Source organism: Gracilinanus agilis, chromosome 3 (assembly GCF_016433145.1).
Source record: "Gracilinanus agilis isolate LMUSP501 chromosome 3, AgileGrace, whole genome shotgun sequence".
Taxonomy (NCBI): domain Eukaryota; kingdom Metazoa; phylum Chordata; class Mammalia; order Didelphimorphia; family Didelphidae; genus Gracilinanus; species Gracilinanus agilis.
The window spans coordinates 499871288-499890016 of NC_058132.1; the positions used below are offsets into that span (position 1 = coordinate 499871288).

Below are 18729 nucleotides of genomic sequence, written 5' to 3' on the forward strand. Positions count from 1 at the left end.
ATTTTCATTAATATTCTATCATTAAAATGAGAAAACTCAGAGACATAGTAAATTTGAAAATAATCATACTTAAAATTTATATAAATGAAATCATTAGAGAGTGACAGCATGGTGCAATGTGTGGGACTTGGAGTCAGGAAGATAGGGTTTTTAAGAACTTTTTCTGACATACCAATGAAGTGTGTGGCCGTGGTCAAAATAATTAGCTCAGTGTCATAGGAAACATAGTTAGTCCTTTTAATCAATAAAGTGATCTAAGAAAGTTTTGAAGAATTAATAATGAAAAATGCTTTCTACCTCCATAGAAAAAACTCATAAAGTCTGAATACAGATTTAAGAATTCTTTTTTAAAAAATTTTCCTTATTTTTCTTGGGGATTTTTCTTCATTTTTTTACATACCTAATATGGAAATATGTTTTGCATGACTACACATGTACAATCTATATCAATAGCTTGCCTTCTCATTAGTGACGTGGTAAGAGAATTTGAAATTGAAAAAAAATTGTTAAAATATTTACATATAATTGGAAAAAAATATATGGTTAAAAAAAAAGCCAAATAAAACTTTATATCTGATCCTGAAGACAAGAGGGATACCTAGGAATTTACTTCATAGGATGACATAGTTAGGCCTTCTTTTTTAGGAAGATCAATTTAACAGTTTAAACAAGGATGATCTAGAATGAGGAGAGATTTGTGACAAGATCTCTGCCTCTTAGAATTCCTTTAAGATAAGGGGGCAGCTGGGTAGCTCAGTGGATTGAAAGCCAGACCTAGAGACACAAGGTCCTAGGTTCAAATCCAGCCTTAGACACTTCCCAGCTGTGTGACCCTGGGCAAGTCACTGGACCCCCATTGCCCACCCTTACCCCTCTTCTAACTATGAGCCAATACACAGAAGTTAAGGGTTTAAAAAACAAAAAAAAAAAGAAAAAAGAAAAAAGAATTCCTTTAAGATTCTGTTCAAGCACCACTTACTGCTCTTCCCATCCTCTTCCTTCTGCTAATGACTTCCCTTGTAAAAGCTTTACTTTTGTTCTTTTTGTACATTATTTTCTTATATAGGTGTCAATAGTGGAAAGAACACTGGACTTGAAGTCAGTAAGACCTGAATTCAAATCATGTTGCAGAGACTCTATACTTTAGATAATTCAATAAACACTTTTGGTCTCAGTTTCTCCCTGCCTCACAGGCACAATAATAGTAATTTTATTATTAAATGTTTTCAATAATTATACTAACATTATTATTTATTTTGTTGTTGGTGGTGTTGTCCTGTCCTGTGTCTGAATGTAAACTAATTAAGAACAGGAAATATTTCTTCCTTCCTTTCACTTTTTCTTTCTATCTTGTCTCCTTTGTTCTTTCCTTTCTCCTTTTTCCTCTCTCATTATTATTCTCCTGTTCTTCTTTTCTTTTTGTCGTCCTATGCCTTCCTTCCCTTCTTTTGTCTTTTCTCCCTTCCCTTTTTTCTTCCCTTCATCCTTCTTTTCTTTCTTCCTTTATCTCTTCTTTTTTTCCTTAACCCCAACACCCAGCATTAATGACCTAAGTTATTTAATTAGATTATCTTTGATTGGTTAATAGATTGTACTCTATCTCTATTTTTCTCTCTGTTTCAATCTGTCTCTTTTTCTGTCTCTGTTTTTCTCCTTTGATAGGGTGGATACTTATTTTAAAAAATTATGGAGGAAACAACCTTAGCATTTGAATTTGGCATCCAGCTCCTACATTCATCTCACTCTCCTCCTGCTTTGGGAAAGCTCATTCCTATTTCAAAACAGAAAGAAATCCCTTAGTGCTATTTCCAAAGGTCCTAGTTGGCAGATGAAAAAATGAAGGCCATTCTTAGTGCTTCCTATGCCACTGGAGCAGCAGATAAGAGTGTTCAAGGTGGGGTTTATATCCGTACCTACTATTTCCAAACACCCTTTTCCCAGCAGTATTCTTGAAAAGTATCCCCATGCTTCTTTTACAGAAGTCTTTGAGGGAGGATCTATTCCCCTCATGCTCCATATTTGCTTATGCAACCTTGAAAGCCCTCCAATGGCTTAGAGGAAAAAATGCACTCTTTCTGAAAACATGGCACTAGGCCAATCCAATTTAAAGATATTCTGTGATGGAGTTTCCTCCAAAGAAAAGAAAAACCCACCAGGACAAATGTAAAATATGAGAGTGCACCCATTTATAAAAAGAACCTAAAGAAGGGAAAGGTACTTTAGAAAACACATAGCAAGTTGGCTTCTGCCCTGTCTATTATTTACAAACAATATCATCTTCCATTTCAATTATCTCTTCACTACCATTATTAGCCTAGGTCAAATTTGTTCCAGATATGGGGAAAGATAAATCAGCCAACTATGACATATTTGGGAATAGTAGGCTATCCAGTGTGAATATCATACCTTGGGAATCAGCCAGTGATACAAATCAGGGTATGAGTTGTCCTTTTATGATTATCCAGATTTCAACAGATTTTAATAACAAAGATTCAAAAACACTTAGTAGTGAGTCCTGCATAACCCCACTCCCAACTGAAGCCTGATGTTAAACATTTACCAACATATCAATGGGTTTAGAAATTGTTTACCATCATTATTGAGTCTCATCAGCTACCTGGAACAACTAGAAATCTTGGTCACAAATGGATGGAATTCATCATAAGGAAAATAATTTTTCTGCTACATTCCTAGCACATGTTGCCACTGTCCGTGTTTTTTGTTGTCATTTTTATATCAATGACTATTCTCTTTGCCAGAAGTCGAGCGCTTTTGAAATAACATTGGAATGGTATAAGTTAGTAAAACTGCTTGCCAGAAAATTCAATATACCAACAGCTAATGGGGCAAGAAGGAAATTTATTGACATTACAAAGGTATAATCACTACTTTCAGGAGAGTCTTTATATGTTGATCTAGAGACTAAAATTAAAATCAACATTAAGATTAGCTAGGCAATTCTTTTTTGGGTCTACAGTATTCACATAAAATTGTATCAGGAAATACACAGAGATGTGTGATTGTGTAGAAGTGATAAGGTGATAAAAAATGAGGGTGAAAAGGAAGCTAGCAACAACAAGATGAAATGACTTTCTAGCACCCTCCCATCAGTGTCAAAAAAAGTTTAGAGGAAAAATGATTTTACCTACAGGCATTAGTAGAGAATGACATTCTATATTAAATCATATTAGGGTTCTGGATAGGGAATAAAGGTAAAATTAGTAGGGACACTACCAGCAATAAATGGAAAATGGTTTCCTTTGGATATGTATATCATACCAGAAAGTATTCCTTAAGAGGGAAAGCTTTCTAGTATAACAACATTGGGTTAGCATTAGAAGACTAGATTTGAGTACTTGGAAATAATCAGAATCTTCAGTGTAAGGATCCAGATTTTGCTGATTAGATCAATTATAAGGATGTAAAATCTGTTTCACAGTGTTTATGCTGATTGTAGGGTGTCAGAACATCCAAGGAAATACTGAGATAATGAAGAAAGAGGAGTTGTGGGTGTGAATATGTCAATTTATTAGACTTTGTTAGGTTAATTGAGTTAGTTAAAAGAGTTTCCTCTTGAGATAGTCATTCATGGTGTCAGTAGGTCTAAATAGAGGTGGATCCCTGCTCCAATTCCTAGGATAGGTCAGATATTATACAGAGAGAATGAAATTTGATGATCAAATTCGACACTGAAGAAAAGCAAAAAAAAAAAAATGTAAAAAGAAAAAAAAAATCTCAAGAGGCAATGGGGTTAAACGGATCACATTCCTATTTGGGAAAGTGTTAACTAGCATACTTAAGATGTTATATAAGACATATTAAAATACTTAAGGTAATCAAGAGAAACAATGGGATTAAACTGACTGAATTAGTACACAAGGTGATAACTAAGATACTTAAAATAGTTATGATATTTGAAGTACAAGGTACCTCAATCACTTAGGATATTTAGGTATGAAATATATTTAGGAACTTAGGGCAGTGAATAGGAGCACATATAACCAGAGAGCCTCCAAATTGAATAAGATGGGATGATATACAAAAAAAAAAACAAAAACAAAAAACACGGAATTAAGGGATAAAAAAGAATACACTAGAAAAAAGAGAAAAGGCAAGAAAACTGAGCAGAAATTATCTCACATGAGGAGGAGAGTAAGATCAGTACAGTCAAAGGGAAGATGAGGGGCAGGCAAAGCTTGAACCTTACTCTCCTCAGAATTGGCACAAAGCAGGAAACATAGCTATAGTGTTGTAGGCAAAGGGGGAATTGGAAGGAGCCAGGAGGGCCGCCAGGGTCTTTCTTTTCTCTTGAAAAAGGACAGGGGTGATGATTCAGGAAAATGGAAAATGAAAGAACTCTGTCTTCTGATGTTCAACAGTCCATCTTAATTTAACAAACTAACCAACTCCCCACTCACAACAGATACAGAAATATAGTTTTAGTTTTTACCCATGGGAAAGTCAAGCCCACCTAACGTAAGAACTAAACAGTCACCAAAATAGATTCTGGGAAATATTATCTTCTTAGAATTCCGGGAAGTCCTTGTCTTTCTTCTAGTAGTTACCAGACAGACACCTGGGGAAATGTCCTTGGTTGGATCAGCCTTCTGTTTCTTTTTTCTGAGTTTGTCTGACCTTGTTCAAGAATGCTTAGTGGGGAGGGGAACAAGGCAAGGAGATCTTAACCCTTCGCTTTCTCTACATCTCCCCCTTGTGACTTGCTCAGAGTCACACAACTTGGAAGTATCATGGGTCAGATTTGAACTCAGGAAGATGAATCTTCCTAACTCCAGCCCCAAACTCTATCCATTGTGCCATCTAGCTGCCCCCTCTTATAGCCTAGTTAACCTTTCTCCTATGTATGGTTAAGGTAGATTCAGTTTATAGGAAATATCTAGGTATTAACACAGTAGATTATAGCATAGTCTCTGTGGATGGGCAGAAATAGAAAGGGGAGGTTGGGAAAAGAATTATCCTAGAATCATAGAATTCAGAAAAGAAAATGTTATAGAAATCATTTAGGCTAACTTTCTAATTTTTTTTTAAAGCCTTAACTTCTGTGTATTGGTTCATAGGTAGAAGAGTGGTAAGGGTGGGCAATGGGGGTCAAGTGACTTGTCCAGGGTCACATAGCTGGGAAGTATCTGAGGACAACTTTGAACCTAGGACCTCCCATCCCTAGGCCTGACTCTCAATGTACTGAGCTACCCAGCTGCCCCGACTTTCTAATTTTTCAAAATAGGAAAGAAATGATTATCAGAAGACAAAGTCATGCCCAAAGTCACATTTTCAGTGAACGACAAGACCATCATTCAAGCCCAGATCCTCTGGGAGGTAACATGATATGATGTGATTTGCCATTTCCTTCTCCAGTGGATTAAGGTAAACTGACAGTTAGAGTCTAAGAGAAGATTTGAACTCATGGTGTCTTGATTTTAGGCACAGCACTCTATCAACTGAGCTCTATAGCTGCATCCTAAGCCATACTACCTTCTGTTAAATATTCAGGCTGATTCAGATTAGCTCTCTCTTTCCAAAGCCAATGCTAACTTCTTTCCTCTCTGCTCTATTTCAATGTGTCCCTTTAAACCTTTGCTTCATTTTCCAACAAAATTTTCTATGTATTAATTTCTTTTTTTTTTTTTGTTAAGAAGACTCTTTTCAAGTCAAAATATATAAACAGGCAATTCTCAAAGGAAACTAAATTTTCTATAGTCATATGAAAAAATGCTCCAAATTACTAATTATCAGAGAAATGCAAATTAAAGCAACTTTAAGGTTCCTTCTCACACTCCTCAGATTGGAAAGGTTAAGCATAAAAGACAAGGACAAAATATTTCAGGGGATAAAAGAAAACAGTGTATTTTTGTTGGAAGTATGAGTTGGTGTGAAAAAGAACTCTGGAAAGCAATTTGGAACTATGCCCCAAAAGTTACTAAACTCTGCATACTTTTTGGTCCACAGATATCATTTCAAGACTTATACACCAAAGAGATTTAAGAAATAGAAGAATCCATTAATTAAAAATTTTCATTGTATCTATTTATGTGCTAGCAAACTCAGTTCCTGATATTCAACACTCCCTTCACTGCCTAATTGTGTGCAGCTATGCACTGCCATGGTCACACATTAGATATCATTATATTCCTTAATTCTGCCTCCTCTAAGAACTTGAACTTTGATATTTTCCCCAACCAGAATCTCATTTCTTTTCTTTTGTTCTTATATGACTATTAACCTGTGAAATAGCTTCCCCTAAAATGACCAGTAATCTACCTTATCTATCTTAATGTCAGTATTTACCATTTTAAACTTTATTTACCCTTATTTAATATGTATAATAAATATGTGTAATATATAATGATATAATAATTATAAATAAAATATATTTACCAAATTTACCTTTATCTCTCCTTTCTGCCCTTTGACTTCTTTCATAATACCATTCACTTACACAACTTCAACTGTACATCATATAGATGACTCCAACATCTATATTTCTTTCCATACCTCTCTTCTGTACTCCAGACCCACATTTACCATTGTGCTGACGTTCACTGGTCATGTAATCCTGAGCCAGTCACTTACTCTTGAAGTCATATGATGTATCAGAAAGAATGATGATCTTAGAATCATAAGAACCGAGTTTGAATCCAGATCTGCAATTTATTGCCTCTAGGACCTTGGGTTAGTCATTAACTTATCTTGATCTCTACTTTTCATCAGTAAGAATAAGATTAAGTGATTTCAATTGTCCTTTTTAATTCTATAGCAAAGATTCTTTGGATTTTCTAAGACTCAAGTTTTGTATTTGTAAAATGGAGATAATACACAGAAGGAAAGTATTTTATAAATTTTTAATAAGTTTTTATTGGTATACTCTTTTTTTTTACATCTCCATAGTTTTCCCCAGAATCTTGCCTCCTTCCCCCCTCCACACCCCCAACAGGAGAGGTATTCCATATAACAAATGGGATTTTAAAAAAAGAAAGCAAGGAATGTGAAAAAATTGACAAAATTTATCAATTTATTTAGAAAATCTGAAATCATTTGCATTGCCGAACATTTGTGGATGGACCTCCCACCTCCATGAAGGGATGGTATATGATAGCTCTTTATTTGAGCCATGCTTGATTTTTTTAAGTTTATTGCACTCACTTTTGTTTCTTTTTTTTTTTTAGTGCAGTTCTATAAGATTACATCATTATAGTTCTTGTGTATACTGTTGTCCTTGCTCTACTTACTTCACTCTGCATCAGTTCATGTAGGATTNCATGCTTGATTTTTTTAAGTTTATTGCACTCACTTTTGTTTCTTTTTTTTTTTTTAGTGCAGTTCTATAAGATTACATCATTATAGTTCTTGTGTATACTGTTGTCCTTGCTCTACTTACTTCACTCTGCATCAGTTCATGTAGGATTCTAGGATTTTCCCTTTTATCTATACATAGCCTTCCTTATAGCACAATAATAATCCATTAAATTTATGTATCACAATTTGTTTAGCCATTCCTTAGCATATATCATATACTTTGTCTCTAGTTTTATCAATTATAAAGGAAAATACAGGGTTTTCCAAAAGTCTTAATGTAGGGTATTTTGTTACCATTTATCTTTACATATGTATATGAAACATAATATAATATATAAAATAACAATGTAATATATGATTTGTTACAAATATGTAATAAATTATAATAAATATGCTTTTCCAAGAGACACAAATTCTCACATTATCTATGTCCAAAAATTTATATCTCATTCTTTTCTTTCCTCTCCCTCCTAAAACTCCTCCTTCCCCAAGAAGGCAAGTAATATGATATAGCTTGTACATATGTTATCATACAGTACATATTTCCATATTCATGTTATGAAATAAGATGCTTCTTGCTAACACTAGAGAAAAATCATAGAGGAAACAAAGTGAAGAATGGCATATTTCAATCTACATTTGGATTCCATCATTTCCTTCTTTGGTGGATAACCTTTTTCATCATGGGTCCCTTGGATATAATTAAGTCATTCACATTTGGTCATCATACCTTCTTGCTTTTACTATATAAAATATTCTCCTGATTCTACTTACTTAACTTTGTATCATTTCATTAAAGTCTTTCCAGGTTTTTTGGTGATCATCTTTGTATCTTCTTATAGCACAATGGAATTTCCATGACAATCATATATCAAAATTTGTTCAGCCATTTCCCAATTGTTGAATATCCCTTCAGTTTCAGGTTCTTTACCATTACAAAAAGAGCTTCTCTGAATATTTTAGAACATATAGATTGTTGTCCTTTTTCCTTGATCACTTTAAGAAACAGACATAAGAATGGCATTTCTGGATCAAAGGGTATACATCCTTTATAACACTTTGAGCCTAAGTCCAAATTGCTCCCCAAAATTGCTGAATCGGTTCACAGTTTCATCAACAGTGTATTAGTGGTTTTTTTTCACAATTTTTTTCTACAATGCCTCCAATATTTGTCACTTTTCATTTTAGTGTCATTTATCAATTTAGTCAATCTGATAGAGGTGAAATGATATCTCAGAGTTGTTTTGATTTGCATTTCTCTAATCAATAATGATTTAGAGTATTTTTCATGGCTATATATAATTTTGATTTCTTAATCCAAAAACTGTCTGTTCATATCTTTTGACAATTTATTAATATAAGTTATCACTGCAAAAAAATTCAACAAGCCTTTTGGGACACAATATACAAGTGTAATCTATTATAAATTCCCACCTCAGTGTCTTCTATCACCCCACATCAAAATACCTAAAACAAATCTTTCCTGAAAGCTACTTTTATAAACTCTACGGCTTCTACAGACAGACTGTGCAGTGAATTATATTCTAGTCTTGAAGGAAGAATTGTGCTCAAATTAAATCTTTGAGAACTTATTAAGTGTGTGACCTTTGGCAAGTCATTTAATATCTCTAGAACAGTTTCCTTAACTGTAAAATTAGTTTGAGCTAGGAATGCTGGCAATAATGGATATGCTATATTAAAGAAGACCTGAGTTTGAATCTTGTTACTACATTTGGGAATCAGACAGAATCACTTAATTTATCCATAGTTTCCTTAATTGTAAAATGGGGATAATAATTATATCAAATTTATTGAAACGTTATGAGGACAAAATGAAATATATATGTAAAACACAATAAGTGGCAGCACCATTTTACCAATTTCCTAATATATTTTTATTTGAATTTCAGGAATATGAGACCAGGTTTAAGAATTTAATTGTTTAGATAGATGATCTTTATAAGATTTCCATATTGTGTTCCTGTCTCCATTTTTTCTTAAGCCTGTTAAGCTTTCTAAGCCAACATGCTGTACAATTTCTCTTCTTTGTTAAATGGGAAATATTAGTCCAATCAGATTGTTAGAATTCCTAATATTTTATACCTTATAGTTCTACCTCATTTAAAAATTCAGTGAAATGACAACATTCCTGTCAACTCTAGAGAACATAAAGGATATAATTTCAAATGAGATGTCCTCATCATTACACACCCAGTGGTCCCATAAGTTTGAAATTGTTATAATTTAAGTTTATATCTGCATGTGCTTCCTATAGTAATATGCAAAGATTATTAATTATTTTTAAGCTTTTCTGCCTATAGGTTGCTCAACAAATGAAGATGGGTGAAATAATTGTTTGATAAATGAAACAAACTTGGTCAATCAAAAAGCATTTATTAAGCATGTACTATGTCTTAAGCATTAAAAATATCAATAGGAGCAGAAAGCAAGATAGTTCCTGATCTCAAAGAGCTTACATCATAGCGGGGAAGACAACACATCAAACAAAACTGAAAAGTGGAGGGGGATAGGTGTGAGGAAGTACCTAATTTGGAGTCTTTTGGTAGCTAGAAAGAGATATCTATGGTAGTCCTTTGTGGTGCACAAAGACAAGAAACTAAGAAGGAACCCATGTACTGGAAAATAGTTGAATAAATTGTGGTAATGGAATGGAATTTTTATAAGAGAATTATATCCATCCTGGAAAAAATGCTCTCCATTAACAATAATTTCCTTGATGAATGTTTCACTGATAGCAAATTTCTTCAATAGATTCTATAATGTGACAAAATTTTTCCTCTCCAAATTCCAACTGTTTTTATTTATAGCATTTATGGGAGGTAATGTCCCTATAATCAATGTAGCATCTCACCTGTGTTACTTGCAACCTATGAGACAGTAGGCAAATCAGTTTCCTCTTCTAAAAAATGAAGAAATTGGGCTAATTGATTTCTAAGGTCCTTTCTATCCCAAATTTCATGACACAGTAAAAAAAAAATCTATAGGCATTATTTTAAAGAAAGGAAAGTTTATGCATTGCACTCCTTTTCAGTAAATTATTCTCATTCATTTAAGATATCTGATATGGATCAACATGTTTACCTTGGAAAATCTATATTAATCATTTGGATTAATTAAATTTATTAGGTCTTAAAGACTGATATCATGTATCCTAAGGTCTGAGGGTCCTGAACTTTCCCAAATAGCTCACCAGATTTCAAGTCAAGAAGTTCCATCTCTACATTTATAGTTTTGTTATTTTTTAAATTTTTATATAATTTAAAATTTTTAAAAATAGTATATATAAATATAAATAAAATGTTAATTAAAATTTTTAAATTTAAAATTTAAATTTGCTGTTAAAAACACATTTTAAATAAGCTTAAATACCATTTGGCACTTCTCCTAACTCTAAGGAGATATTTTATCAATTTTTTGCAACCCATGATTCTAACTTAAGACTTAGAACCCACAGTCTAAGAAATGATGAAACCAAGTGTAGGATCCAGTTCCCAAGTCTGGTCTTAGGCTTATATCTAGGTATTGCTTTTTAACATTAAAAAGTTATCACACAGTCACTTGTTTCAGGGTCCCTTAGATATCATGAAAGGGTACAAGGCTCAAAAGACTCTGGGCAAAGGTTGCACATGAGAAATCTTGAAAAAAATAGGGAGATGCAGATCCTCACATTAAGGAAGGAAAGGCCCAAGCTTTGGCTTTGGATACTCATAAGGGTGGAGCAGAAGGAGACATCTGATCACTACCATGAGGCTCTTTGGTGTTTTGAGGAAGATTAGATTAGTTAGTTAATTAAGTATTAAGGATGTATCTAGCAGGAAAGAGCTGGAGCTGGGAATTCTAGAATGAAGGAGGAGGAAATGTGTGTGTGCTCAGAGAGAGGACTCCATTAGTGGTGGGCAAAAAACTGTTGCCAGCTTGGGAGATCTCAGAGCAAAGGATACCCTGCTTCCTGATTTTCCCCTGGGATCCTGAGTGGTGGCATCTAGCAAAGAGAGAGGATCAACAGTCCTATGCCAAGGAACAGGAGAAAGTTTGAGATCTGGTGGACAGCGTTTCAAGCAAACCCTCCCTACCTGGTACCTGAGACCACCTTGGCTCTTGGCATCCAGAGATCATCAGTGGATTGCAGTGAGAATCCCACATCCACAAAGCCCCTAGCTGAGCTGCTCAAGCCTGGCAGGTTCCAGGTCTGAGGCAGTCACCCAGAGACTCCACTGCTTCTTGGGCCCTGTCTGTTTAGATTACTAAGTTAGTGTAGAAATAAGTCTTTCCTTTCCCTGTGGGTTATGTCATTAGATTTAAGGTTTTAGAGTAGATATCCCTATCCCACCTTTTAGTTGTTCATAATTAAACCCAGTTATATCCTGTTACCTTGTCTGTTGGATTCAAAGCCTCTGGCCCAGGGTGACAGCTGGACAACTGTTCCTTTTTCAGTTAGGAGCAGAACATGGCTGTTCTGATCCCCATGTCCAGGTCTAGTCTCTCATAAACCCCAGTGTGTGTATTCACAATCACCTAGTTTTATTTAATATCCCTGGTGACCCCATTACCTTTACTTATATTTCCTACATTGGGGACCAGCAGCTTCACTAGGTCCAAAGTTTCTTTTAAGATCATGCCAAGCTTGGACCTGCAGCTTCCCTTCAAAGTACTAAGTTCCTGAAAACACTCCTTTCATGGCCGTCTTAAAGTTTGCTACAGAAGAACGTAAAGTTCCTATAGCAACACGTGCTATAATTACAAATGATGGAATAAAAATAAATTCTGCACAGACTTCTAGGAATGTTTTCCTAAAGCATGGGTCAGAATCCCAACTAATTCCTAACATGGAACTTACCATTAACTTTCAGGGGAAAAAATGATATTTATTTTGAAACACTGGAATCAGGCTATCTACAATTTTATGTACCCACTCTGATAAGGACACTAACCCTTTACATGAAAGAAGGGATATATGCTATGAATAAAACAGATGCATTTAGAAACAACCTCTCCACTGTTACCTCACTCCATTTATGAGTTTTAATTTAATTGGTAGTAAAGAGATGGTATTACTGAGAAAAAAATTTATTTTCCACTAAAAAAAGAAAATTAATTTTTTTGAATTTCAAACCATAATTCAATCATAGGTTAAATCATTTGTTTCTGAGTTGTAAATAAAAATTGTGTGAGAACATAGAAAGAGATGAATATATGTATATAATATACATATTTTTACATGCAGTTTAGGATAAGAATAACAGAGAAACTGATTAACACTTGAATATTTATGTTTATTATCATTTGTGTTCCTAAGACTCAATTGATTCCAATTTTTCATTTGGATTTTCAGTTAACTCAGAAGTAACATCAAATGAACACTATGAACCTACTCTATGGAAAATTACATCTCACATCAACTAATCTATGTTTCTGCAGAATCAAATACATATACTAGTAGGAATTTACAGTAAATTTAATATATCGCCTGCTGAATTAAATTCCTTCATGATTATATTCTAGGAACTCTCATAATAATTGAGATCTTTTGATGTGAATAATTCTGCATTGCAATCAGAAAGGGAATGAATACCATTGAGAAGACCTGAAATGAGACAAAGTTCAAGAAAGTGCTATGATCTACTCTTTAATGTTCTGAACCCAAAGTTTAAGAGGTCTGACAGAGAAGGGAATCAGTTTAAGTAACATAAGCAAAAACAGAATAATCAAGTCAAAAATTAAGTGGTACAAAAGAAAGAAAGGAGATGATAAGAAACATTAGAGATCCACAAAATACAGAAGGAATGAGAATGGGTGCCAAATAGGTAGAAATGAAGAATAAAGCAGAAACAGAGTGTATAAATAATACTTTACTGTAGAAATAAGCAGCAGAAGGGAGTCAATTATATATTCCTTAAACTACTGTTTAGAAATGCTAATTAGTAGATGTTAAGAAACATCTCTACCAATGATAGTGAACTGTTTAGAGGGGTGGGTGATGTTAAAAATGTCCTCAGGTGCACAGCAGGGAAAGAAGCAGCTAAACCCTTCATCCTTCTGACTTTCTGCTGAGAGCCTCCTCTAAAAATGCCTTAGGTTCGCTACCCTGGTTCTATGCCTTCCTAAAACCCCTATAAAGAAAAGAAGAGATAAACCCTTAGAGAAAAAAATGGATTATAATAGGAAAATGTTAATATATAAGCATGTTATTTAAGTATGTTGGTTGGTATATATTATATAAAATGAAGCCTCAAAATAAGCACCTTAATTTTTTTGTTACTTTGTAGTCAAACAAAGCTAGTAAAAATAGATATTTGGCCAATGAATGCATTTATACCTTAAACCAAGTTTTCTCTGAGTTATCAAATTTATAAGAATATAAGCTTAACTACCCAATTAATAAAAGGTCTAAGATATGAATAGTTTTTTGATGAAAGGATAAAAACTATATGTACCTATATTTTTAAAATGCTCAAAAGCATCATTATTGATTAGAGAAATGCAGATCAAAACAGTGCTGAAATGTCATGTCATACCTATCAGATGGGCTAATGGATAAAATGGCAAAATGACAAATGTTGGGAGGGGATGTGGAAAAGTGGAGATACTCTTGTTGGAATTGTGAAATGATCCAGCCATTTTGGAGAGCAATCTGGACTTATGTGCAAAGTGTTATACACTTGTATATCCTTTGACTCAATAATGCCATTCTTTAATCTGTTTCCAAAGGTGATGAAGAAAAAAGGAAAAGAACTTGAATGTTCTAAAATATTTATAACAGCTTTCTTTGTAGTGGCAAAGAGGTGAAAATTGAGGAGATGCCCATTGAAACTAGAAAAGACTAGACAAGCCAGGGCATATCATTGTGATGGAGCATTCCTGAACAATAAGAAATGATGGTCATGTTTGATTAAAAAATCATGGAAAGGGGCAGCTGGGTAGCTCAGTGGATTGAGAGCCAGGCCTAGAGATGGGAGGTCCTAGGTTCAAACCTGGCCTCAGACACTTCCCAGCTGTGTGGCCCTGGGCAAGTCACTTGACCCCCATTGCCTACCCTTACCACTCTTCCACCTATAAGTCAATACACAGAAGTTAAGGGTTTAAAAAAAAAATGATGGAAAGACTTACATGAAATGAAAAGTAAAAATAGTAGAACCCAGAGAATATCATACATAGTAACAGAAATTTTGTTTGAATAACTGTGAATGACCACTTCCAGAAAAAGAACTGATAAAAGTGAAACATCTGTGACACCCTTTTATATGTGTGTGTGTATGTGTGTGTGTGTGTGTGTGTGTGTGTGTGTATGTGTGTATTTGCTAAATGATGCCTTCTCTAGTGCAGGAGAGAAGAGAGAGAGAGGTGCCTGAGAACTTTAATGTTACAAGGAAGCAAATAAATAATTTTAAAAAAGACCTGATAAGTGAAAGAAGGAGCAATGTAATTATATCATCAAAAGATATTGTTAGGTCTACCATAACAGAAGCATCCTGATCAAGCTGGTCAACCATTTCTCTTAGTGTGCCTTCCATGAGTGCGCCACATGGGTTGCTGGTTCTATGCTCCTATACTAAATCTACTACATATGGCACCCAGGGAAACCCAATGACAGTACTCCCTCCTACCCAGAAGTAGAGCTGAGCCTCAACATATAGTTACAATCATGAAGAAAGCCTCCCCAAATGAGTAAAAGATGAAGAAAAATCCTGACCCTCAAAAGCTATTTCAGCAGAAGGGAAGACCAAAATGCAACCTCAAAAGAGGAGAGCAATGCAAAAATAGAAATGTGGAAGCCCTCAAAGGCAAATATGAAAGGATATCAAATCTTAAATAAATGTGAAAAGTTTCAAGAAGAAAAATTAAAAAGAAAATGAGAGGAAAAGTAAGTGGCTTAGAGTATAAACTTACTGATGAAAATAGACCTAAAAAATGGAAATACAAAACCATGAACATGAGAATAACTCTCAAAAAAAAAAAGGAAGTCCCAATCCTCAAAGAAGAAAATCACTCCCTAAAAATTAGAATTGGACACCATAAGATAGCAGGAAAAAAATTCAAAAAGAATGAAAACAATAGAAAAAAACCCTGAAATATCTTACTGGAAAAACAATTGACCTAAAAAATATATCCATGAGAGATAAACTAAGAATCATTGGACTCCCTAGAAATAGTGATCAGAAAAAATCCAGGATACCATATTGTGAAAAATTTTCAGGGTGAACTTCCCTAATGTTTTTGAACTAGAAGGAAAAATTGAAATTGACAGAATCCACCAACGACCACCTAAAAATGCCATATTTAACAAACCCAGGAATATAATAGTCAAATTCCAGAACTACCAAGCCAAGGAGAAAATACTGCAAACAGACAGAAAAAAAAATTCAAATATTCTGGGGCCATAGTCAGGATTACATAGGACCCAGCAGCTTCTACATCAAAAGACTGAAAAGAAGGAAACATGATATTCCACAAGGCAAACAATCTAGGACTATAACCAAGAATCACTTATTAAGTAAAACTTAATAATCCTAAGGAATGAAAGAGATGAATTCTAGTCATTCCTGATGAAGTGACCATAGCTGAAAAGAAGAATCCACAATCAATTCAATACTTAATTGAAGTATAAAAAGGTAAAAAGAAAAGAAAAAATCTCAAGGAATTCAATGGGGCTAAACCAACTAGGATAGTTAAGGTATACCTAATAGAAGAGATATTTAAGGCACTTAAGATACTTAAGGTAATCAAGGGAAACAATGGGGTTAAACTGATTGAATTACTACAAAAGGTGACCTCTAAGATACTTAAGATATCTATGACACTTGAAATAACTAAGGCACTTAAATTACTTAGGATACTTAAGGAATGAAAGATACTTATGAAATTTATTATTATTAGGGCAGGGAACAGTAACATAGAGAGCAGGGAATAAGTTGAATATGATAAAACAATATCCATAAACATAAAATAAAAAGGGAAAAAAATCAAGGGATAAAAAAGAAGAGAGAGAAAAGGAGAAAAAAATGAAGATAAATTATCTCACATAGAGAGGCATGGTCAGTATTAAAAAAAAAAGCATAGAGGGGGGAAAAAACTACTTGTACAAAAATATTTATAGAAGAACTTTTTGTGGTAGCAAAGAACTAGAAACTGAAGAGATGTCCATTAACTGGGGAATGGCTGAAGAAGTTGTGGCATATGATTGTATTGAAATACATTAAAAAGTCATAAAAAATGACATACAAAATTATCCCCCCCTAAAAAAAAGACTTCTATGAAGTGATGCAAAGTGAAATAAGCAAAACTAGGAAAATATTGCACTAAGTATGATGATCAGCTGTGAATTATTTAACTATTATCAGCAATGCAAAAACCCAGGCCAATTCCAAAGGACTCTTGAAGAAAAGGGTTATCCACTGCTATGGAAGGAACTGACAAAATCTGAAGGCAGACTGAAGCATTCCTCCATTAATTTTTTTCTAGTCTAAGTGATATGTATCTTCTTTTGCAATATGAATATGCAAATATGCATTATATAACAACACATGTACAACCTATATCATACTATCTGCCATCTTGGGAAAGGAGGAGGTGTAGGTGGGAGGGAAAGCACATGCAGACTCTACATGAGCAATCTTTTTTTTAAATAAAATATTTTTTGTCCAATTACACATAAAAACAATTTACATTCATTAAAAAAAATTGAATTCCAAATTCTCTCCCTTCCACTCAGTCTACTAGCCTGCTTCTCTCTCTCCCTCCCTCTCCTTTTCCCCAATTTTGGACAGTAAGCAAAAGCAATTTAATATAGATTTTACACATGCAATCATTGCATGAGTAATCTTAAAAAATAATAATAATAAAACAAGAACAGACTTCCCTGTGTCCGTGGTCAGAGAAGAAGGTGGTTGGATCTTAGATGGTTCTCCTCTTCTTACTCATGGTCTCTCAAATACATGTAGTGCTCTTGCTCCTTTTTTGCTTGAATACCTTGGTATTTGGGATGTACTTTTGACTCCAAGGTGAATCAAAGGAAGTAGTGTCTTTATTCAAAAAGTTGGTGTATTTGGTTCTATCTAACCCTCATAACTTTAGGAAGAGTAGTCTTGTTGAAATGATCCTCCAAGGTGAGAGCACTGAAATCTCTCTTATTTACTTCTTCACCTGTATTCAGGAAGAAAGCTCCCAGTGGTAGTACTTCTCCAAGAACTTATAATTGCTCCTGACAACTTGGTTTTAACTGCCATTTTCTGAGAGTTAATTTCATCTTTCTTCTTCTGTTAGTTTCCACAGGCATTCTATCTCTGCTTTTGCACCTTTTCTCCATCTTTTCTGTCTTCTCTGATTATTTTTGTTCCTGAATTTTCCATGTCTCATACTTCTCCACATCAGCTCTCATCATCTGTAGTGAGTACACCAAGGGCCACAAAGGAATATTGATTTTTCTCCAGTTCCTTCTTTGTCTCTTCTTCCACAATCTTGAGGGTATACTTGCATCTCAGATATTTGTTTTGCTTCCTGCTTCACTTCTTTCTCCTTTAGTGCTTGGTGTAATCTATTACACCAGTATTTTTTCTGAATGAAGACTGGTTTGAGGCAAGGTTCCATTTCACCTTTACTGTATATTCTTCATACTCAGACTTTTATTCTGATTCTTCACCGGAATGATCTTCATCCTCCAATTTTTTGGCTTCCAGCTCCTTATTTTTCCTCTCCTGTGCTTCCTGATGCATCATAATAATCCTCCACTCCATACCCTCATGAATTTCTTCCTCTTCTTCTTCAAGATTGTCCTTTCTCTCCATTGCTACGTATCCCTCACCCTTGGAATCATTTTCTCCCACCACTTCAGGCTGTACTTTTTTCTAACGCGGCACCAACCTTTCTTTAATATCTTCATTGATCCTGTTCTGCATACATGGAAGCTGGAAATCACTATGTGAAAACTATTCCTGTTTCTCAAGATCCACTTTATCTTCCTTGGATTTCTAAATAAACTGAAATTCTTCATCTAAGGACTCTACAAGTTAGTCTGCTCTCTAATCTGACGCATAACATTTCAGTTTCACTTTCTCCACTCAAATCTCTCTTCTCACTATAAACCAGGACCTCCACTGCAGTAGAATGACTGGGAGGATGTTTCATGAGGGTGCTGGAGACCTACATGGGGGCAAAAGCAAAGCGGGCCGCCAGAGACTCACAGAAGTGTCAACACAGACAGAGAAAATAACCTTCCGCCCTTCTCTTTTCAGGATTTAGTAACAAGTCAGAGAAGGGCAGAACTGGAAATACGTGATAGAGTACCTGATTGGTGGACTGTAGAGTTGTGATTGATTTATACAGATGGCTCCAGGAGGCAGTCACGTGGGGCTCTTAGTGCGCAGGCTTCATATCATGTGACTCGTGGCAACCATATTTTTA

The 18729-nt window shown here is 34.6% G+C and overlaps 1 pseudogene; it reads right to left on the reverse strand.

The window, feature by feature from the left end:
• Nucleotides 1-17256: 17256 nt before the first annotated feature.
• On the reverse strand, nt 17257-18474 carry LOC123241773 (annotated as a pseudogene).
• Nucleotides 18475-18729: the final 255 nt, after the last annotated feature.